This window comes from Galeopterus variegatus, unplaced genomic scaffold (assembly GCF_000696425.1).
Source record: "Galeopterus variegatus unplaced genomic scaffold, G_variegatus-3.0.2 Scaffold8454, whole genome shotgun sequence".
In the NCBI taxonomy this organism is placed as follows: Eukaryota; Metazoa; Chordata; class Mammalia; order Dermoptera; family Cynocephalidae; genus Galeopterus; species Galeopterus variegatus.
The window spans coordinates 34,328-58,516 of NW_007734565.1; the positions used below are offsets into that span (position 1 = coordinate 34,328).

The window sequence follows — 24,189 nt, forward strand, 5'->3', positions numbered from 1 at the left end:
GTAAAACAATTCTAAAATAAAAGCTTGTATTACAGCCAAAATCCTGATTTCTACAAAAAAAAATTCTAGAAAATTTCTGTGCATTTTTTGGCCTCCATACCCTCATATCTTTCTATAATCGCTCCTTCTTATGTTTCAGACTCTAGTTTCCTTTTTTAAATCAAATTACTATTTGATTAAATCCAAGACATTTGCTATCTATCTACTATATCTATCTCTATCTATCTATCTATCTATCTATCTATCTATCTATCTATCTATCTATCACCTATCTCTCTAAAAATAACTCAAGTTGATGATAACGATCAGGACTCTGAAGAGTGCTGGATTCATTCATTAAAATATACATTAAAATATGAATGGGGGGACTCCATTTTTTTTTCTTAAGAAACTAAAATGAAATTTGAGTTGAAGGGATACAGAAAGTTGTACGAGCCAGTTATGGTGCCTGCCTTCATGGAGGTCAGTTAGAAGGCTACACTAAAACCTTTCATAAAAGACTAAACAATGCAAGTCAGAGTACAAATGGGTCAGAATTTGAGGGACAGTCTACACAAGCATTCATTATTCACTTTAGCAGTCAGGGAAGGCTACATGAAAAAACATATCAACTATAAATAGAAATAGTACTTCTAGGTAAGGGGAGTAGGATGAATCTAAGTAGAACACGAAATGAAGCAGGGTGTTTGTGAGATATCAAAGCTGTTCTGAGGCAAATAATGTATTTTTCTTGAAAAATAGTGAGATAAAGTTGGTGTCACTAGGTAGGTAGGATTTTGATGTCAATAAAATTACTTTGTACTTTGAAAGCTATGTGCAGTAGTTTAGTTTTAATGAAACTTAGCTTATTCGTTTTTTCTCTTTCAGTTTTACTAAGGTATAATTGATACACACAAAAAACCAAACTGCACACATTTAATGAATACAGTTTGGTAAGTTTGGACATCTGCATACACACATGATTCCATCACCACCTTCCAGGCAATAACCATATCTATTACCTCCAAAAGATTCCTTGTATCCCTTTGCTTTTGGGGTGTGTGTGTGTGTGTGTGTGTGCACGCGTGTGTGTGTTAACACTCTTATGCTGAGATCTACCCTCTTAAATATTTAAGTGCACAACAATGTAATGTTAACTACAGGTACTATGCTGTGGAGCAGATAGATCTCTAGAACTTATTCATGTTGTATAACTGTAATTTTATACTCATTAAACAGCAACTTCCCATTGCCCACTCACCCCATCCCATTTCTATTTTCTGCTCCTATAAGTTTGACGATTTTAGATACCTCATATAAGTAGAATCATGCAGTATTTGTTCTTTTGTGACCGACTTATTTCACTTAGCATGTCTTCCAGATCCACCCACATTGTCTCAAATGATAGTAAGATTTCCTTCTTTTTAAAGCTGAATAATATTAAATTTTATGTATATATTGCATTTTCTTAATATGCAAATGGTAGACATTAGGGTTGTTTCTGTATCTTCACTATTGAGAATAATTTTGCAATGGACATAGGAGTGCAAATATTTCTTTGCTTGTGCATATATACCCAGGAGTGGAATTTCTGGATCATTTGGTCATTTATTTTCATTTTCTGAAAACATCAAGTTCTTACTATGTGTCAAACAATAAGTTAGGTGTTGTAAGAGACACAAAAATGAATTAGACAGAGACCCTATTATCAAGGTGTTTACTCTCCAAGGTAGAAAACAGACATTATTTTGTTTTTCTATTGGTTTCTAGTCTTATCATCACTGTTTCCTCCTTGGTGCCTCAGTTTACTTTCTCCTACCTTATTACTCTATTTTTGACTGTGTTACTTAATGAGTATTGAGTCTCCAAAATTATTTTTTGATGGAACCATGGTGAAAAAGTATGAACATAACTAATTATTTGCATTTTATGTTCTAGATATGAAATCAACATCTGAAACCACATCAAGAAAACCATCTGTGTCTATGGGAGAGGTTGGGGACAGCTCCATGTCATAGAAGGTAAAGAAATACAACTTTTCTTGCAGCTGTATAGAGGACATGGGTGCACAGATAAACACCCTGCCTTTGGCACAGCATGAAGCATCAGGGATACTTGAGCGTGGTGGGGACACATGTTGAGGGGCACTTGGGGGGAGGACCTACTGCAGCTGAGGGTCTGGGAAGGCAAGGAACACAACTAACTATTTGAATTTTATATTCTAGATTTGAAATCAACATCTGAAACCATGTCATGAAAACGCTGCATCTATAGGAGAGGTTGGGGACAGCTCCATGTTATAGAAGGTAAAGAAATGCAACTTTTCATGCAGCCACATAGAGGACCTGGGTGCACCAATAAACACCCTGCCTTGGGCACAGTTTGAAGCATCAGGGATACCTGAGTATCGTGGAGACACAGGTAGAGGGGCCCTTGGGGAGAGGGTCTACTGCAGCTAAGGGTCTCGGAAAGCAGGGAAGGGTCTGTCTCCACAGCAGTCATGAGATTCCTTTTTGCCTGTAAAGAATTGGACAACTGTATATTTCCTGAGGGCTTCTGGGAGGCTGATCACACAGACACCTCTGGTGTCCAAATCACGTTCTGCTTCCTGGTGCCCAGAGTAGCCCATCAGGGGCCCCTCACATTCAGCAGGTGAATGCCATTGGTCCTGCTGGGGCAGGTGTATGTATGTGCAGGGCCCTTGGGGACAACAGGCCTCACCTTCCAGGTCCCCCGGTTCTCAAGTCCTCAGGCAGGAGCCTCTCCTTGGCGAAGGGAAGAGACCTCAGAGACTGTTTCGGGATAGAGACAGAGTCAGGTCCCTTTGTACTGGGTTGGGGGAGAGGGTGTTGTGATGGCAAAATTTGGAATCCCTGGCCATAATGGTTAGGTGTACCCTCTGAAGCTTTCAGGGGCATTGTAATCTTTGGATTATCTTTGTCTTACATATTAACCATGAGGAATAATATGGAGGGCTTGTTGGCCTAGGAGCAAATGGACATTATCGAGGAGTACCAGTAGGTACAGGTCAGGCTGCTCCCTGAGGCAAGCAAGTCCTGGCCTCTTCTGCTGTGCCTGAGGCCAGAAAGGCCTGGGCTCACTAGGGACACAGGGGAGGGAGCAGTCATCCAAAGCCACCCATACCCCCCCCCATGTCACCATGGCTCCTTTATTCCAGGCCCTCTCTGGGCTGCAGGGACACTGAGCTGGGATGCTGGTGAAGAGTTGGGATGAGGAATTCAGCATCTACAAATTTATTGACCTGCTTGGGCTTCTGCAGTGACTTCTCTGTGACACCCCAATCTTATCTCAGGGTTGGGATCCATTTTTGAAAATGCCAATATGAGGCAGGGTATGTCTCCCAGGCTTGAGCCAACCCTTCTTCCCAGGGTCCCTACTAGTCCCCAGGTCCTCTGGAAGTCCACCCCCTGGTCAGCATTTGGCTCAAGTTTTGCAGCTCATGCAGGAAGCTCTGGAAAGAGGGCGGGGACCAAGCTGTGGTTGGGCCAGTCCTTTGAGTGCTCAGCAGTGATGTGTTTATGTCTGCAGAAAAAAAGGCACAACTTGACAGTAGAGCCCTGTCCCCAGAAGGAGCCTGTCCTGCTGTCAGCTCAGCAGAGTGGGGCCAGAGGGCAGGATGGCACTTGGTCCAGCCTGTGGGCAGTTGTCCAGCAGGTCTACCTGAGCTCAGAGGGGTGAAAAGAAGCACAAGGGACAGGGAAGAATGTGGCCACATAGTGAGATGAGGGGCAGGGTAGGGCCCTCGCCTGGGAATGGAAGGGTGAAGGCCATGGAGGCAGGCAGAGGCTGCATATGAAGGCGACCTGCCTCCTTGATCTGGTGCTGGGAGGTAATCTGAGGCCTACTGGGGAGGACTCCAACCTGGAGTCTGTCTTTCCAGAGGTCACAAGATGGAGAGAGGGAAGGAGCCCGGGGGAGCTGTGCTGCAGGTGACCAGATGTGATGGGTGACTCAGGGACGCATCTCACTGAGGGAGCCTGGGGAGAGGGTAAAGGTGCTGGGGGAGGACAGCGTGGCTGCAGCAGGCCAGGGGCAAAAGATTCCCTGAGGGCCCTGAGCCTCAGAAGGCCACGGTCATTCCCATGGCCCAGCCACAGTGCCCTCTGAAGACTCTGCTCTCCGCTTGCTTGGTGAACACTGCAGGCAGAGGGAGGAAGTGACAGGCCGAGACAGGGCAGGAAGGTGGGAGGTGGAAAACCATGTGCCTGTGCCATCCATAGCTGCTGCAGTGGGAGGAAGGAGGATGCAGGGCTGACGTCCCAGAGAGCCAGCTGAGGCTGGAGATTTGGCCAAGGGTGATTCCGGCCGCCTAGAGGGCCCTCAGTCACTGTTCATCACCTGATGGCGTCTCCCAGCCCAGGGAGAGAATGCATGAGGCAGGTGTTTGGACTGATTGGAGGTGGGGGAGGCATGTTCAGAGAATCTCACAGGACAAGGGAAAAAGAAGGGCCAGAGTAGCTGAAGAGACAGCAGGGTCTGTGGGCCAGCTGGGATGGGGTGAAGTCAAGGAACAGGCAGGACTGTCGGCCAGGGTGCAGAGATGGAAGGGGGTGGGGTGGGGGTTGGACACTCAGAGCTTGGGTGGGGTGGAGGTGTCAGGTGGGACAGCTCCAGGGTGCACCCTCGATGCACTCGGAAGTTCTCAGGTCAGACCTCGTGGAACCCCTTTTGGGTGATGGGGTCACTTCCTTGGGGGAAGCTGTCAGGGACCAGCCAAACAACCCTTAGGCAAAACTGTTTCTTACTAGATCTGGACTTTCTTACCTCTCCCTGAGGGTGCTGCCTGCAGCCCAGGAGGGACAGGTGGATGGTGCACCCCCAGCCCCCAGTTCTGTCACATCAGGGTCCCCTCAGTACAAGATTGACACAGCATCCAAGGGCCACTCTAAAAAGGCAGCAGCTCAGCTAAGTTCATCATTTCTCATTCTATTACGGCAAGCACAGAAGGAAGTCACACAATGCCACAAATGGGTGAAGATGTTTAAAAATTGGGATAAGTTTAAAAGCAGCCAAAAGGTAAAGTGGAGAGTTGAGGGTCCCCTGTGACCATTCTCTGCATAGTTAGGGTGAATGATGTTTGATCTCTTCCCTGGTGCTGCCTGCCTCTCAGGTGGTGGCAGTACCCTGTCCTGACCCCAAAGAGACACAGGACTGGGTCCCCAGCTTTCCTGCACACCCCTGCAAGGGTCAGCTTGCTGGGAGAGGATCTGGTGCCAGAGCTTGGACCACCCCTAGGTCTGGGATAGGGAAACCTCCAAAGGTGGCCCCAAAGGAAGGAATAAATGGAGATCACAGTTCACAACCCTGAGCCATCATGCAGTCAGTGTTCATGAGAGACAAGGCCTAGTTCTAGGTAGATTTAATCTCTCCCAAGGAACCATAGAGATAAAATGCTGGAATCTTCCAGAACCCTCACTCTCCAATTCTCAATTCTGGTCAACACTCAAACAAACAGGAATTAGGTGGCACCTTTTCCAGCAAAGTATGTCACAGCATTTTGGGCATATCATACAACCATCCTAATATTGAAAGGGAAATCACACAGGGTAGAAGGAACAGCAGGAGTGCCAGGAGGCAGCTGTGGTGGAGGAAGGTCATTTCCATCTGGCGTGTCACAGCATTTTGGGCATATCATACAACCATCCTAATATTGAAAGGGAAATCACACAGGTTAGAAGGAACAGCAGGAGTGCCAGGAGGCAGCTGTGGTGGAGGAAGGTCATTTCCATCTGGCAGGATTTATACAGATTGTGAGAGTGAGCGGTGCCCAGGGTGTGGGTGCAGCCCCTGCCCTCCAGCACAGGGGTTGCACATGGTGGGTGCTCTGAGCACACTGTACAGTGACATGTCAGACAGGGATGAGCCCAGACCACATGGGACCTGCCCCAGCCACGCCTGAACACCCGAATTTCAGGAAGAACAATATAGTAGAAAGAAGAAGTTTAAAAATGCAAAATGACACAGAAAATCAAAAGAGCTAGGAGGAAAGAAAAAGAAAACCTAGTTTTCTGAAAAGGCCAGTTTCAGCACAAAATTTCTCCAAAGCATAAAGCAAGAAAAAGAGGGAGAATAAAATGTGAGAAATTCATAGAAAAGGGGCACTGAATAGAGGCAAGATGAGGATAAAGTGAATTAGGAAAGAAAGCTGCCTGCATGTTGCTGGGCATACTTTTGAAAATCAAGGAAATTATAAGTTCTCAAGCAACACTGAAACACGTAGAAGAAAGAAAAGCCTTCCTTGAATGACTACCAAAGTACAGATTGAAAAGATAGGGACCGGTATCAGTCAAGGGCTGGGCTGACCATGGCTGAGGTGCATAAAATCTTCTAAAAATGGACATCTCCTCAGCCTGGATCTTTAAGACCCGATGAAAGGGGAAAACTCCCAAATTCTTGCTGAAGCCACGAGCCTCCATACCAAAACCTAGTAAACAAAGCACCAGAGAGACAGAACTGGGTATTAATTTCACGTGGAACTTTATATATAGAAAATTCCAAATATATTCATCCCAAGTCTAAGGTATGGAGAAGTTAAAAAAGAGGATATATCCTGACTGGGGAAGATGCATTCCAGAAACCACAGGAGGCTCACCAGTCTATGCATACTCCGTATCCCATCAACACAGTAAAAGGGGAAAGGCATGAATGATATCGGTAGAATTCAGAAAGTTGGTACATAAAATTCAGCAGCCATTTACAAATCATTAACTAATATCTGAGTAGAAATAACTATTGTTTAAACTATTTTGGAAAAAACAGAAAATATCTTAAAGGGCCATGAAATGCTAAAGCCATTTCCATGAAAATCGGAAAGAAGGAAACACAGATATTTGCTATCCTCCCTGATTTCAGAAATTTTAGGGTAGATTTAACTAACACAATTAGACTAGAAAATAAAGGTAACTTACACAAGTTTAAAAACAAACAAACAAACAAACAAACAGGATTTATCTTTATTTGCCGCAGAGTGCATTATATGTACATTATCATATATGAAAACTCAAAAGATTCTCCAAAATCTAATCTGGCAAGTTTGAGGATTTATCTTTATTTGCCGCAGAGTGCATTGTATGTACATTATCATATATGAAAACTCAAAAGATTCTCCAAAATCTAATCTGGCAAGTTTGGAGGCTACAAGATAAGATGCAATGATCAAGGCTTTTCCTCTGTATTAGCAAACAACGGTAGAAATGGGGAAACACGAATACCAGTGAGGCTGATCTTGAGCCCTAAGCCCAAAAAGTGGGAGTGTCAAGGCTATGAGGCTTTGAGCTCCTCAAGGGCATTTTTAGCAGCAGGGAAGTGGCAGACAGGCCTAGAAGCCACATGCCCCAGGCCCAGCTCTCCTGGAGCCCCAGGCAGCAATCTGTCCCTCTGTTAGACTCACCTCTCTAGTGCTCCTGAGAAATGAGTGAGCTCAGCATGGGAAGCTTCACAGGGGTTGGCATCAGCTCTGTACTGTCACCCTGACAGGCAGACATCAGGGAGTAGAGACCCAGGCACGAGCTGCCCTCTTTGACTCCCGGAAATCCCTGAGTGGGGTCCAGGCCACCCCTGGGAGCAGGTCCTGAGAAAAATATCCCAGGGGAAACAAGCTCAGGGCCAAGGGGACACTTACTGTCATTCAAGGGGAGAGGGCCCTTGTGCAGAGAAGGAAAGTGATGGTCAGGAGTGGGACAGTCCCAGGTGAAAACTGAGTCCCCAGGAGAGATGGACCAGGAGGCCTGAGCTGGGATGGCCTGGCCCCTGTGTATTTAAAAGGGGTATAAGGAGCAGGGGTCTGGGGCCACCACTTAGAACAGGAACAGACATCTTCTTGCTGGGGTTTCTCCCAAATCTCAAGAGCCTGGTAGTGTTGCTGGATGCTCATGTCAGGAGTGATCTTTTCCAAGAGAGTTAAGTTCCTCGTGGGCATTCATCAAATGAGTGTGGATTTTGCAAATGTCATTATGATTAACCCCAAACTTGGCAGAGATAAAAGTTCCCATTCACTTGTACCCCCTAGGAGTGCAGCAGACCGGGAGGTGGCACCTGAGGTCGTTGCTCTGTCCCTGATTTTCAGACTGTTCTCTCAAGAGAAAGCAGCTGAGAGGAATCCCCAGGCTGCCCATGTGGGGTCTGAACTTAGATGTCCTCCTGTGCCCAGCAGCCTGTGGGCCATCTCAGGACCCTGTGTGTGTGGTGCTCGGTGACAGCCATCCCTCATGGCGAATCCAGATGGTGGATGCTGTCCTGAGCCTGGCACAGAAGCCTCCCTGGCCTGGCATCTGGGGAGGGGGGTCCTTGCCAGTTCTTGATTTGATCTTTCTAGCCAGATGAGCTTGGCCACTGTTCTGCAGGAGTCTCTCCGGGAGCTCCTTGTGACCTGACGTGTATGTGACATGCTCAGTTTTGGTGCCCAGAAGAGGCATGGAGGGTCCCAGGAGGGGCACAGAGGCTGCACCCCACATACTCCAAGGTCTGTGGTTGGCCTTGCAGGTGACCTCAGCCCTCCCAGGTGACCTCAGTCCCTTTAGATTTCATCAGCACTTGCAGGCGATCTTAATTCTCCCAGGTGACATCAGTCCTCCCAGGTTACCTTAGTCTACCATGTGTCATCAACTCTTTCTGGCTACCTCAGTCTTCTCAGGTATTCTCAGCCTTCCCAGCTGACCTGAGCCCAGGTGACCTCAGTTCTCTCCGGTGACCTCAGCCCTCACAGCTGACCTCAGTACTCCCTGGCAACCTCACTCCTCCCATTTGACCTCAGACTTTCCAGGTAACCTCAACTGTCTCTGGTTGACCTTGCATGGTGACATTGGCTCTTGCAGGAGGTAGGGTACTGCCAGGGCATGAACCGTGTCACCACCATCCTGCTCATGCACTTAAATGAGGAAGACGTCTTCTGGGCACTGGTCCAGCTGATGACAAATCAGCATCACCACATGCATGGTAGGTGGACAGCTACCCACAGGCCTCGCACAGCCAAGCCAGGGGATGGTCACACTGGCTGAGTGATGATAACTTACAGCCACCGCACCTTCTGTCTGACTGGTTATGAGTCTCTGGGACAGTCCCCTAGGCAGAGTCTCACAGTAGCCCAGGTCTGGACAGGGACCCACAATCCCAAGTTGGACACCTCATGTCTCCATCAGAGAAGGACACTGCAGCCTCCCTGTGGCCACCCTCTGTGTCCTGCAGCCACAGGCCTCTGGCCTCATCCTTGCCAGGCCTTTCTCACCTTTCCGCTCTTAACTTCTGCCTCACATCTGGCCATCCTCCCAGCCGCCCTTCCCATAACCAGACAAAGCTCATTTGGCAGTGTCTCCCCAATTTGTGGCCCCAGGCCAGACAGCCATAACCCCTCCCATCACTCACCCCTGTCACCCTGACGACCACACAGGGCTCCAACGTGGATCCACTCAGCCCTCCAATCTGCCATCATCCTTCCTTCCTGCCTGGAAGTCAGCCCAGTTCTATTGGAACCTCATCTCAGGAGGCAGGTGGGCAGCAAATCAACCCAGGGCTTGGGAGGACATCCCCACCCATCCTCCTCAAGGCTGAGGGCACATGGTGGGGTCACTGGGTGGGAAGAGGAAGAAGCCTTGGGTTCAGAGGGGCACGCTGCCACTGCCCAACTCCTACAGCCTTGGACCTCAGCCTTCCGAGGTGACTTCAGCTGTCTCAGTGTATGGCCTTGCATGTCTCCACCTGGCTGGCGGGAGCAGGCACTGATTTTGGGGGGACTGTGGGTTTCTCAGGATTCTACATACCAGAATTCCCAAAACTTCACAGACTGCAGTTCTATCAGGAGCACATTGTCAGATAAATGCTTCCCAAACTTCAGAAACACTTAGTGAGTGAACCTTCCCCTCACCTCCTTCCCAGAGGCCCTGGGTCCCATCAGGTCAGGGGGAGAGGGAAAGCCCGAGTCCCTCCTGCCATGGTGAGAGGCCTGGTACTGGCTGGATCCTTTTTAGGAATGTGGGATTCTTGATGGGTTTAAAGTTTGGTTTCCTTTTCCTTCACCTGGAGGGACAGAAGCAGGGGGATACGGTCAGATCTAGGCTGACCAGGGCTAAGGAAATTTGGCCACTCAAGGATCTGTGCAGTGGGCAGGTGGCAGGTTGGACAGAGCCCTGGCCACTACCAGGAGTGTTGCCCTTGGGAAACTGTCTACCAGAGGGCCCTGGAATTGGGAGCTTTGCAGGCCAGCCCAGGGAACTCTGAGCACCTGTGTTCCTTCTGTCAGGATGACCAGGGGAGTCAAACTGGTTCACTCAGTGTTTCATCAAGGAGGTAAGGCCGCCCAGGGACACCCCAGGCTAGAGACCCTCCTTCTGCACAGTGCCTGACTCTCCCAGTTGAACCCAGGTGATCTCCACATCACAAGAGGCATAGGCATGTCCCTGCTGGGCAGACAAGCTGGGCCCTGCAGAGGCCTATCCTATGCGAGAAGCTGGGCCTCTGGGCCAGAATCATGGACCAACCCAACCAGGACCTATCCTGGAAGAGCCCTAGTAAGCCCTGAGCCCTGCAGAAGCCCCTCTTTCTGGGAGACAAACCCCTCTGATCTGAGTTCATCCCTTGAGAAGCTGCAGGACTGTGTCTCAGGCAGCCTCATGGAGAACCTCCTCCCCTGCTGGGGGGCTCCACACTACAAAGTGATTTCCTAGTAGGACGAGCTCAGGCCACCAGCACTCAGCCTGGACAAGCCTGCGCCTCCCACACCTGCTCTTCCTGCAGACCCCGTTCAGCCTCACCCTGAGACTTTCGGATGTCTATGTACTGGAGGGCGAGCATTTGCTCATGGCTATGGCCTACACCACCTTAAAGGTTCACAGAAGTAAGTATGCCTGTTCTCCAGGGTACTCAGAGTGGCAAGCAGAAAGGACAGACCCTGGCTGTGCCAAGGGCCACTGTTTACACTGACTGCCTCAGCCCAAAATGAGCCAGTCATGGAGGTAGGAGAGGTCAGGCCAGGCCAAATGTGGTGGGCTGGGCAGGGCACTATGGGTTTTTCCAGACACCAAGCCTACCCCTGACACGACAATGATAGAAGGCAGGAGCACGCCTTCTGTCTCTCTTGGTTATGAACACAGATTCTGGAGCAGACATCCCAAGTTCCAAGCCTGGCTCGATTACTTATCAGCTGTTTGAGCACATTATTTAACATCCTTGTGGCTTGTTTCTCCCCATCTGTAAAATGAGGTAGTAAGGGAATCTGCCTCATAGGATTATTATAAAGATGTAGATGAATTAATATACTTAAAATGCTTAAATAAAGTAAGCACTCAATAAATGTTCTGTTACCACTACAGAAGATGCACTTAATCCTGTGTGTGTGGTTGGTATGTGGAGGTAGTGAGGTAAGGAGAAATGCCAAGTCAGGAAGATTTTTTTTCTGAGGTAGTTATTGATCCAAATCTTGAAGATTTCCTCAACAAATATTTATTGGGCATTTACTGTGCACCAGGTACTAGATATGTAAGTGCAAAGTAACAGGGGTTGGAAATATAGAAGGAAAACTTCCCATGCAATGAGAACAGCAGATTCAAAGTCATGAAAATGTGTGAAGTCCAGGTGAGTTCTTGGAATTACAAAGAGTTCAATGAGACAGAGAAGAGGGTGAGAGCTGAAGAGAGGCAAGAGTGACAAGAGTAAGAAGTGGCGGCAAGGGTGAGATTATATGCAGTCTTGCCAATCATACTATGGCATTTGAAATTTATCCTATAATCACAAGGAGCCAAAGAAGGGTTTAAGCAGGAGAGTGATGTGATCAGATTTGTGCTCTTATAACATTGCTGTGGTGATAATATTAATCTGAGCCAACTCAATTTTCTTTAGGAAGTGAGACCTGTCTCAAAACTCCTTATAGGGGTGGGGTGGGATGGTTTTCTATGCAAACCAAAACTAATGGATTTTAAAATAAAAGCACTTACAAATTAAGAACTGAAAGTAAGTCTTCCATATATGCAGTAAAAACAATACTTTGATTTGGAGCATGAGGTATTTATTGCAAAAAGAAACACCTTATAATACATGGGGCTCTGAGTGAAACAACCAACTCCAGTCTGGCTCTTCTAGATCTATCTCATATCTTTTGTGTGTCTCATTAATTCATTTAATCAACATTTATTGTACCAGAAACTGCTTCAGGTACTTGGGATGCACCAATGAATAACCAAGACGAAAATTCCTGCCTTCTGGAAGCTTGTATTTTTCTGAGATACAGATAATAAACACCAAACATGAATAAATCACATGAAATATTAGAAGGAGATAAATGTCACCAAAACAAATGAAGCAGAATAAGGAACATTGGAAGCTCCATTCATGATAGCATTTAAAAAAGACTAAGTTACAAGAGGATGATTTCAACAAAGAATGAAAGGAACTGCAAAGCCCTCTGCAGCCTAAAATTCAAGATAAACCCTTTGGTAGGTGTAAAGTCCTGTCATTGCACAGCAGTCTCAGTTGCAAAAAGAGTCACCATGAAAAACATACATACATATACTTACCTACACATACACACAATTATTTATTACTCACAAATCATATATATGATTTATAAAGCCTATGTAAGCCTACTTTAAACAGTGTGATGTGGACAAGGCTTAAAATGGGCTGGAACATTTTCTCCCCGTTATTTCCACAATAAACAATTCCAGGGTATGGTGGTGATGTGTGTGTGTGTGTGTGTGTGTGTATGTGTTGGACAGCATCCCTGCTTGGATCAGGGCCTGCCAGAGCCCTATTCGTCTACAACCTGTCTTAAAAACAGCCCAACCCAGCAGGAACCCTCAATTTTTTCCTCCTTACCACAAAAACAAACCACCCCCCTTCAACAACCTAGTATCATAGAGCAGTGTCCTTCCTCACAAATCCACCGCCGCTTCACAGGCCAGACTCCAAGGGAAGAATGCCACCTACTGAATCATCGGCACCAGTCAGCCAGTCCGACAAAGTGCAACACTCAACTCAACCCGGGTCGTCTCCAAATCCCCTCCCTCTGATTATTTGGCAAAAACAAAACAAACAAACAAAACAAAACAAACAAAAAAAGCCACTATTTGGGCTGACAGGAAGTTATGCTCTCAGTGCCGATATCTGATAAACACTTCCACATATTGTAGCCTTCTCAATAGCTAAGCCAAATTTCAGCGTCCTCTCTCTGCCTGCATGTTCTTTAATTGCGCTTTCACGTTTGGAATGCCCCTGTCCCTGACGCCCGCAGACAGCGGAAAACGCTGGTGCGAATGTGCAGGGGCTGCAGACGGGGGCTGGAGACACCGGCAAGGGCTACCCAGGCAGGCTAGCGTTCGGGATTGCACAAGAGTTCAGGCGATGCTGTGGGCTTCCAAATTTGTACAGCTGTGGCACTCTGCCACGTGCCACTCCATCCCCAGGCCTCGGGCTGGGGGCGGGGGGAGGGAGCTTCCCCTCAGCAATCCGCTGAAAGCGAGGCAGGAATCACTGCAACTCCTCCGTTCAGGCTGAGGTCGCCACTGCTCCGCCAACGCACGCGTTGCAGCGACGCCTTCCTTCGCGGGCGCGGGGCGGGAAGGAACGGGGTCGGCTGGGAGGAGGCAGGGTGGCGGGAGGGGTGCGTGTCCGTGCACTAGAGGCCCCCATGCTTGACACGGGTCGGTGAGCTCAAGGCAGGACCCAGTCGGAGTCGCGGGCCGAGAAGTTCAGTCGTTCACCTGAGCCCGAGACAAAGTGCAACACTCAACTCAACCCGGGTCGTCTCCAAATCCCCTCCCTCTGATTATTTGGCAAAAACAAAACAAACAAACAAAACAAACAAAAAAAGCCACTATTTGGGCTGACAGGAAGTTATGCTCTCAGTGCCGATATCTGATAAACACTTCCACATATTGTAGCCTTCTCAATAGCTAAGCCAAATTTCAGCGTCCTCTCTCTGCCTGCATGTTCTTTAATTGCGCTTTCACGTTTGGAATGCCCCCGTCCCTGACGCCCGCAGACAGCGGAAAACGCTGGTGCGAATGTGCAGGGGCTGCAGACGGGAGGCTCGAGACGCCGGCCAGGGCTACCCGGGCAGGCTAGCATTCGGGATTGCACAAGAGTTCAGGCGATGCTGTGGGCTTCCAAATTTGTACAGCTGCGGCACTCTGCGACGTGCCACTCCATCCCCAGGCCTCGGGCTTGGAGGGTGGGGGTGGGGAGGTTCCCCTCAGCAATCCGCTGAAAGAGAGGCAGGAATCACTGCAACTCCTCCATTCAGGCTGAGGTCGCCACCGCTCCGCCGACGCAAGCATTGCAGCGACGCCTTCCGTCGTGGGCGCGGGGCGGGAAGGGAGGAGGCAGGGTGGTGGGAGGGGTGCGTGTCCGTGCACTAGAGGCCCCCATGCTTGACACGGGTCGATGAGCTCCTTAAGGCAGGACCCAGTCGGAGTCGCTTACTGAGAAGATCAGTCGGTCGCCTGCGCCCGAATATATATAGAAAGACACCCCGCCCGGCTTGCCGCAGGCCACACCGCGGGAAAGAGGACAGAGGCCTGCGGACGGCGGCGGGGGGCGGGCTGCGGCGCTGACGGGAGGTCGCCGCTGTAATCGCCTTCAGCTGGAGGTGCCGAGCGCAGGTGGCGATACATGGCCCCGACGGGAGGCGCCCCGCCTGAGCCCGGAGGCCGCTGCTCGGCCGCACGTCCTCGCCCCTCCCGCCGCCAGCCCGCAGACATGACCGCGAAGCCTCCTCCTGGGATGGGATTTGCTTGAAGATTTTCTTCATGGAAGCGATGTCCCCCCAGCAGGAGACTCTAGGGGGGGCAGCCGGGGCGCTCCTCTTCCCTGACAGGAGTGTCTCTCATCGCCGGATGCCCCGGCACCAAGAAGGTGAGGATGTTGAGCGGGGGCAACAATATTTTTGGTTTATATAATTTTTGTTGATCTGTACTTAAGGGTCTTTAATCCTTCGTGTGTCTGTTGTGCCCTTTCCTTTCATTGTCCATCCTGCTCCCCATCTTCCAGCTGAAATGGTTCCTTTAGTGCTGTATAATTCTAGGACTGTTGCTATAACATGTAAGTTTGTCTTAACAAGTTTACAGTGTGTAGGAATTCTGAAAAGACAAACTTGCTCCTGTAATAACATTTGAAACTGATGTCCTGTTGTATTTTAGGTGGCTCTTAACTTTTTAAATTTTATTTTCTGTTATGGTAAAAGTCACATAACATAAAATTTATAATTTGAACCATTTTTAAATGTGTAGTCCAGTAGTGTTAAGTACATTCACACTGTTGTGAAATCAATCTCCAGAACTTTTTTCATCTTGCAAAACTGAAACACTATACCTGTTAGGTGTCTCTTAATTTTAAGACTATAGTTTTTGCAAACATTTTACAAACACAATACTTTTGGTACTTTTTGGAGGTAATAAGTTTATTTCTTAAGAAAAGATTTTGTAAATGGCTTTAAAATAAAATGTCAAATAGTGTGTCAGCTAGCTGGTTAGCTCAGTTGGTTAGAGTGTGATGTTGATAACACACCAAGGTCAAGGGTTTGAATCCCTGTACCTGCCAGCTGCAAAAAAAATAGGGTCCTTAATTTAAAATTAGAGAGTACTTGAGTTATTGTAGCTCGGTAGATTTAGGATGACTGAGGAATTATGCTTACATAGCGAGCAGTTCTACTTTTTAAAAAAAAATCATAAACAAGGTTTTGATTGTTTTATGTACATCTTGTCAGCTGTCTTTCGTTATACTTTTTGGCTGCTATACATTTCATTCTTATTCCAATAATATAAAGTCTTGTAGTCAAAATACAGCTCCTTTCTAGCCGTAGGTATCCTGTATATTTTTTACGTCTTAATGAACTGAAATATAAAAAGTATTGAGTACTTTTTTTATCTTGTCAAGAGCTGATATTGAAACTTCTAAAAGAGTAAAATCTGCATTTTAGAAGTTTTCATTTTTTAAAAGTCTTTTAGTTGGAAAAGTTTTTATAAAGTATGTCACGAATCCTGAAAACATTTTCAAAAATAATAAAATCGATTACATAAAAACTAAAAATCTGTGCTTCGCACAAGAACAACAAAAAATTACTTTATGGCAGAAGTCTGGACATAAATGATGAGATGCAGGAAAATATTGAAGCATCTTTAACAAATGAAGAGATTCCACAACTTGATAAATAAAGTGCTAGGAATTCATTAGAAATACTGGCAAATAGCGCACAGAAAAATAATGCCTTTGAAAAGATGTTCTGTTATACATAAATAACAGATGCAACCTAAAACTTCCCCTGAGATATTATTTTTTTCACCTAGTTGATTGGCAGACATAAAGCCTAATAATATACTTTGTTGGAGTAGGTATGGAAATTCAATTCTTCTTAAATATTTTGCAGGAGTATTAATTTGTATAGCTTCTCTGGAGGGTTCTTTGGAAATCTCTTTCAAAACTTAAATGCACCTACTCTTTGATCACTTTCACTTTTAGAAACCTATCCTAGATATATAAATGCGTATGTATATGAACATATGTAAACTAGGCTACTCATTGTGGGGGTAGCTCTTTCAGTACCTTTGTGTTTTTCATATATACCTCAATGTGGCAGAATCTCTCTGGAAGAATACAGAAACTGGTAACAACACTTGCTTCTTGGGAGGGAAACTGAGTTTGCTGAAGAGGATCCGAAAGGCAACTTTTTAACTGAGTATTCTTTACAGAATACATGTCATGCATTACCTGGTAAAATTAATAAGAATAACATTGAGTAAGATCTTCAGGGAAGCCAAATGTGAAATACATCATCGGTGGACAACCCAGGTGTTTGTACATCACTGTGTCAGTAATGCTGCAGTGTTTTAGTGTTTGCCACTGAGTTCAAACATCTCTGTCTCGAAAGGAAGTTTTTCTTGCTCTGCCCTCTTTACCCTTGACTAGTTAGGGCAGTCACCCTATTACACATATTTATTCATTCTGTATATATTTTTCTTATCACTTACTACATTTGTGTGATTAAATAGTTAATATTTTCCACTGGTTTAGTGTCTTTTTCCATGGATAGAGCCCATGAGGGTTGGAAGCCCACCGCTCTTGAACTGCTTGGTTCCCAGTATTGTCTGTGGTGCCTTCTGGGTTGTTGACCCTCAGTACGTAAGAGGGTACTTCAAAAGTTCATGGAAAAATAGCATTAAAAGATAATGCAAATCTTTCCATGAACTTTTTGAAGTGCCCTTGTATTTGAATGAGTGAAGAATAGTTCTAGGATATCAGAGCAAAGCCACAGCCTATCAGGAAAATATGATAAACAATTCTCTTCTCATTCACATTGGCACTTCTGTTCCTTTTTTAAAATTTATTACTTTTAATTGATATATAATAGTTGTACAGATTTATGGGGTACAGTGTGATATTTTGATGCACGTATATAATGCATAATGATCAAATCAGAGTAATTAGCATATCCATTACCTCAAACATTTATCTTTTTTTTGTGTTGGGAACATCCCAAATCCTCTCTTCTAACTGTTTGAAATCATACAATAAATTAACTGTAGTCACCCTACAGTGCTATAGACCACCAAAACTTACTCCTCTTATTTAGCTGTAGTCTTGTAATTTTTCAATGGCTTCCCTAAAATAAATAAAAAATATAACCTTTTTTTGTGTGGGGGTGTTGGGGCATACCTTTTAGGAACCAAAATAAATCATAAAAAAAGGCAAAGATACAAATACCTTCAATTTTTTCAGATAACATTAGTGGTTTCATTGACTTCGCTAAAGCTCTTCAACTAGACCCATCTCACTCTAAGGTTCCACTCTGCAGGATTGTTTTTCTGACTGACCTTTGTTCTATTCTGACAATCTTTGGTATCATTGTTCTATGGCTTTTTCCTCCTGTTCCTAGGACTGGCTATTGTATTTTATTTTGAAGATTTTCAAACCTTCAGAAAAGTTGTAAAAAGTATATTTTTGGACACCAAAATATCCACCACCCATATTCTACAATTAACCTTTTACCATCTTTCCTTTAAAACATTAACTATTCATGCATCTTTTTTTATTTAGTGCATTTCAGAGTAAGTTGCCAACATCATTCCACTTTCCCCTATACTCTCCAGCTTGCATGGCATCGACTGGAGTTCAGTATTTGTTTATAGGACTCTTTCTTTGTGTGTGTGTATGTGTGGTAGAAATGTATGTACAATAAAATGAACACATCTTCAGTGTAACATCTGAGAATTGATAAAAGTATACACTTGTATAACCCAAGCTTTTATAAAGATACAGAGCATTATCATCACCTCTGAAAGTTTGCTATGTCATTTCCTAGTTCTTTTAGTTTACCGATTTAAATGATTATAAATCACTCCTGTTTAATTGTTATGTTTACATTATAGTGATCCTCTCAGTTTACACTGTTCAATCAGCATTCCTTCTATCATTAGATGAAGTCTGATGAAAGAAGATCATTCAACCCAGGATCTTTAAGAACTGACCTAATCATAAAGCCAAAAAGATCAAGTAGGAGTCAGTAATGAAATTGCCAACCCTGGTGGCTGTGTTGGTGTTCTTTGATAAGGCTTTGTGGGGAAAAGAAGGTGTTGCAATACTGACTGGACTGAAGGAAGCAGGGTGGGGGTATTATTAATCCCCTGTACTCACAGGGACCATACAGGTAGCAACTGGGATAGGGTGACAAGCTTCCTGCTATGCTATTCCCTTTGAATTTAGGAGTTTTACTGTCACACAACTTACTCAATCGCTCTCTGAAGTGAGATAAGGAAATGAGGATTGTCATATTTACTAAGGAAGAACAATAATCATGTATCTTAGAGAACAGTGGTGGAGAAGGTCTTGTGAGGAGTAGGCATAGCAATTTAGGGCCTGATGTCACCAGTTGGTAATATTCATGAAGTCAAACTCCTGGGGGGTGGAGGAGATGGGGGTGTCCCTTGGGAAGCAGAAATCTAAAACAAACTTAATTTCTTTTTGTAGAAGTTTTGGGAGGTAGGTATGTATCTGATAGAATAAAAGTTTGTTGCCTTAGAAGCGATTTATCCTTTTCATAAGTTTCAATATGTATTGAAGTTGCTAATAGCTTGTTAAATATGAATTGATTTGTGATCTAAAATAAATATTATAAATTACATATATAATATATATTATTTATAATAAATATTTATAATATATAACAATATGGGAATATTTATTATATTTAATATGAGAAGTAAATGTTATTATATACTAAAGTTTTCATGTATAAAGAACCAGAAATACAAAAGCAGTGTTATTAGTAATACCCACATAATGAGACTGTTGGTGTCAAAACGATTTTCTTGTATTTAAATCATAACATTATTGTAGATGCACTAGCTGATTTTTGTAACCACAATCATTATCTGAAAATATAATACATTAGTAACTTGTCACAAACCTCTAGTCTAGTAAGTTTGTTGTTTTTTAATTTTATGGTGTTTTATTTTAACAATATCTACTTGTTAAATCATTTGTTCTTTTTTGTGCTTACTTATTATAATGTAAAAGTTGTTACCAATGTACATCTTCCCTGAAGTTTCGAATAATTCTTGTTTTCTAGATCATTTCCTTCTTTTTTTTTCTTGGATTGTTCCCTATGGTACAGAACTAAAAAATCAACCAACTAGGAAGCTCACAGTCTGGTATTTTGCAAATTAAGCCTCTAGGCAGCTGGCATAATCTCTTTATATAGCATAAAACAACATATAATAGTGATATTTGAGATTTATTGAACACTTTTTTGTATAGCTTATTACATTTCCTATTTAATCTTCCCAAAAAACTGAGATAGGTACTATTATTATCCTTAATTTACACCTAAAGCACAGAGGTTAGGTAACTTGCCCTCACATAGCTCATAAGTGGTAGAGCTTAAGGTCAGATTCCTTTTGTTAACTATTACACTGAAGACTTGTATTCATTCTGTCTATTCATCTAATGGAAATTGCATTAAGTTAGTTAACTAAGTACAACCAATGGTACTACTGGCTCTAATTTGAAGAGAATACTTTAAGTCCTTCTTAAGCATGAGTTACTTCATGTCAGTGTCTCATCAAAGCAGGCTATTCTCTGACTTCTTCTATTCCCCATCTCATGTGGGTCACTCAGCATTCACTTTGCATAAGTAAGCACTGGCTTTGAATTTTTAATTTCTTGCTATACTGATTTTAGGGTATTAGCTAGGTCCTGATCAATGTGTCCTCTTAAGTACTATTACTCCATCTCACCTTTGGACACAGTTTAATTATCAAAGAATGTTTTCCAGTGTTCATATAATAAATTACTATAATTGGAGGAGGAATGTTGAGTTCCTCTGCAAAACAGTGTATTGCAGTCATTTTGCCTTCTAAGTATACAGTTTCCTAGTCTAAACGTTTGCACTTGGGAATTTAAAAATACTTTTAATTTTATATTTTAGCTGGATGATACTTTATGTCCATTTATTACATTATCATGTAGTTTCTAGTGCTCAACATTATTAAGATAGCACAATTCTAGCAATAGAAGGAAGTATAAAGATTATTTATGTCTAATATCCCTCCTTTTCATACTTTAACCCCTTTTGCTTTGGGGGAGGGTCATTAGTTAATAAGTCTAATAATTTTATTTCCAGACAGTGATTTTGGTGCTTTTCACTAGCCAATGAACAGTAAGAATGCACTGTTTCGGAAAGCATACCGCCAGAATTAAATTGTTAATATATAACAACCATTTCCCTAATCATCTGTGTTTTTTTTAAATATTCTCACACAGAAGGAACCTTCTAAATCCAGCGTCAAGAAAAAAGTGACCAAAGTCGCAGAAGCAGAAAAAGTAATGAAGAGAAATTTTAAAGTGAACAAGAAAATAACGTTTACCGATGAAGGAGAGGTAAGATTCTGTAGATGCTTTGTTGCTGAGGTACATTCCAAGTACTAAGAAGAGTTTGCCTCTCCTGCTGATTTGCCATTCATTAACGAGAGAGTAAATTGTTTCTTTACAGCATGTTGGGCAGTTCCTTCCACTGTTATTGAAGGTATTTCATCGGCTCTACGGCTGTGGACAAGGATGCTGTATTGACAATAAACTCAGATAATTCTTGGTGATAATGACACAGAGTTGGCTTTGAACTTTCTAAATTTTGTGTTTTTTTTCTCATCGTGGTATTATCAACATGTTCAGTGGGAATAAGCACAAGAATACTAACAACTACATGCCACAGCTGCTTTTGCTTGACTCTTAGCCTCTGCTCTGCAGTTCCTTAATTTTAGATGCTGTACTTGCATGTTTCTTGCTGGCCTGGCTATGGGAGGGAATTCTCTGCTTTAAAGTAATCTCAGACACCTAAGTTCCTGTTTTCATCTTTCCTTTACCTTGGCCTTATTGTAAATGCTCATATATACCCATAGTGTAGGGAAGGGGTTACCACCCACAGATTACTCATGAAAGCTCACTCTATTACATAGTGATTATCTTGTTTTTTAAATGATGAAATAGATCCAGAATGTCAAGTGACTTATCTAAGGAGTGATGACTAGTGAATCATCACGGCAGAGTCTTCTGAATATCATCTCATGGCCTCATTCTCACCAGCCTACAGGTTTCCCTGACCATCCTAATACAGCACAAACAGCACCTTACCTCCACTGTAATCTCACTCTTCCTTATTTTGCTTTACAGAATTTATTTTGTGACTTCATAGTCTATGTTTATTTGACTTTTGTCAATTTCTTCCACTCCACTTCTTCACGAGGGAAGGTATTTTGTTGTCTTTATTCACTGTTCTATCCCTAGCACCTAGACCAGTGCCTACCATATAATAAACCCATAAGAAAATTTGTTGAATGAATGATTCATCATCTGTTATTCCAATAAAATAAGAGAGCTTTTCATATTGACTATAATGTATCACATCATGTATTTCATCATCACTAATCAGTGCTGCTTAAGCAGTCTATATTCAGTGGAGTATGTTTCCTTTTAATTTTGAAGTTAACAAAGATTTGGATATTATTTTGAAGTGTATAAATCAGATGAAAAGTAACAAAATAGAGTGCAATTCAAAGTTGCTAGAAGTTGAAGAGGAAGTCTATATAAATGATAAATAATGGATCTTTATGAAATTACTAAAAAGAGGTCAGCACCTGAGAAGGAGGCTAAACTAGAATATGGTCACATTACATCTGCTGTTCACTGTAAAATAAGTAGAGTGCTATTAGCATAATGAGGTTCCTTAGTGTGTGACTAAGTTTAACTTCACAGATTATACCAATTAGTTCCGTCAGGAGTATAAATCCTTAACTGTAAAATGTTTTAATGTATACTTATTGCTTCTGGGAGCTGTTTGTGGTCGTGACCCATACTGTATCTTCTTAGCTAAAGCTCTGAAAGGAGCTATAGTATTTGTTCAACCCACAGAGGGATAACCAGTTCTTCTCTATGATAGAAGTAGGGATCAGGAGCCTGAGTAATGGATGATATTCTTATTGTCACAACTGATCCCGCTCTCTGCTTCTTTAGGGTCAGTGACTGCTAGCATGGCTGCTCATGCGATATTATTTGTCACCCCCATTATCTGCCAAAAGTTGAGACTCGATAGGAATTTCATCTCGAAGAATGTGTGGCTACAAGAGTGAGAGGAGGCATTAATATCTGTGATGTATGTGCCTACAATTTCCATTTGCCTACAGGCTAATTAGCAGTCTTTCAAAATAGTAGCAGCTATTAAATCCTTCTGGCAATTAATTGTTAGATAAAATAAGGGAACCGTTTTTTGTCTAAATTATCTAGGGGAGTTTTTCAATGTGAGACCTGGAAATTAGTGAGTCAAATAAACTTTATTTTTCTAGAAAGGGACACAGGTGTCCAGAGATTAAGGAATTTATTCAGTTTATGCAGTAGGCTAGTGAAAAAGCCAGGATATTCAGCCAGGTCCCCTGACTCCCCGGTCACTGACCTGTCTTCTATGTCACTTGTTTCTGACCATAAACTGTGAATAAAATTGTGTGGATTTGAGCATGCCTGTGAAATCAAAACTAATTTTCTTCTTTACATTTAGTTATTGCAGTCCTTATCTGTAATATTGGCTGATAAGTGATTCATTGATCAATTTTGAGCACCTGTTTAATATGTGCCAGATACTATGTTGATTCTCTGAGAATAAATTAACAAGACAAATAAACTGCCCTCAAGGAGATTAATTCTTGTAAGAAACACAGGAAAGTAGAACACAGTATTATGAGATATGTGTTAGAGGCACACAGGTGCCACAGTAGCCCATAGGAGGTAGATGCTAGTCAGCTTGGGTGCTGCTCTGTGCAGATAATTTTGAGGTGAGTCATATGGAGAATAGGACACTAAGATCACCAAGAAGATGTTGAAGCATTCCTATTCTGAAACTACCTTCTCCAAATAATTTTGTGAAATTTTCTTCTAATTCAGTTCTCATTGGGTTATTGCAGCACTACTTTATCTTGACCAGGGTAGTCTTTTCTGTGGCCTGCTCATTTTAATTTTGATATTTGCAAGAAAGTTTAAGAAATACAGGTTGTAAGGCAGAAAGTGGCTAAATGCACCATTTCGAAATCATCATACAAAAGGAAATAGTTTTCTGTGGCTTTTCTTTTTCCTGCCCCACACTTGACCTTTTTTCTGTCTGTCGTTGGTTCAGCAGTGGCCACAAATGCAGAAATCCATCATGAAGGATACTGAGGAAGAAGACAGCCCAGGTAGTATCAACTTGAATAAGGCAAAGGAAAGGCTTCAGGAAGAGGACAAACTTGACAAAGAAGAGTATAGGAAGAAAATAAAGGCAAAGCATCGGGTAAGATTTCCATCTTGAATTAATACTGAGTCAAATTCAGTATGTCACTAAATATGTCTAAATGTTCATGAGCTATTTATTAATGACGATGTTACTTTCTTGGTTGTTTTCACTGACAGTTCTTTTTCTATGGCTGTCTTGTTCTTTTATCTGTTCCTTTTGACCTTCTGTTGGGGGAATCTTTGTTTACTGACTGGTTTCTGAGAATGTCACCTAAATCTGCTTTTAGTCTGAGGTGACCCAAGTAATATTAGTGTGTTTTTTTAAGTTTTCATTTTGAGATAATTGTAGTTTCACATGTAGTTGTAAGAAGTAATACAGAAAGATCTCATGTTCTCCATTACTATAATTTTGTCATAAAACTATACGGTATGTAGCCTTTTGGGACTGGCTTTTTT

General features: G+C 43.4%; 1 long non-coding RNA gene across 1 annotated transcript; it reads left to right on the forward strand.

The window, feature by feature from the left end:
• Window positions 1-14,619: 14,619 nt before the first annotated feature.
• Window positions 14,620-20,853, forward strand: LOC103608477. Its single transcript, XR_552064.1, has 3 exons — window positions 14,620-14,841; window positions 18,549-18,551; window positions 20,743-20,853. It is a non-coding gene; the product is annotated as an uncharacterized LOC103608477 (long non-coding RNA).
• Window positions 20,854-24,189: the final 3,336 nt, after the last annotated feature.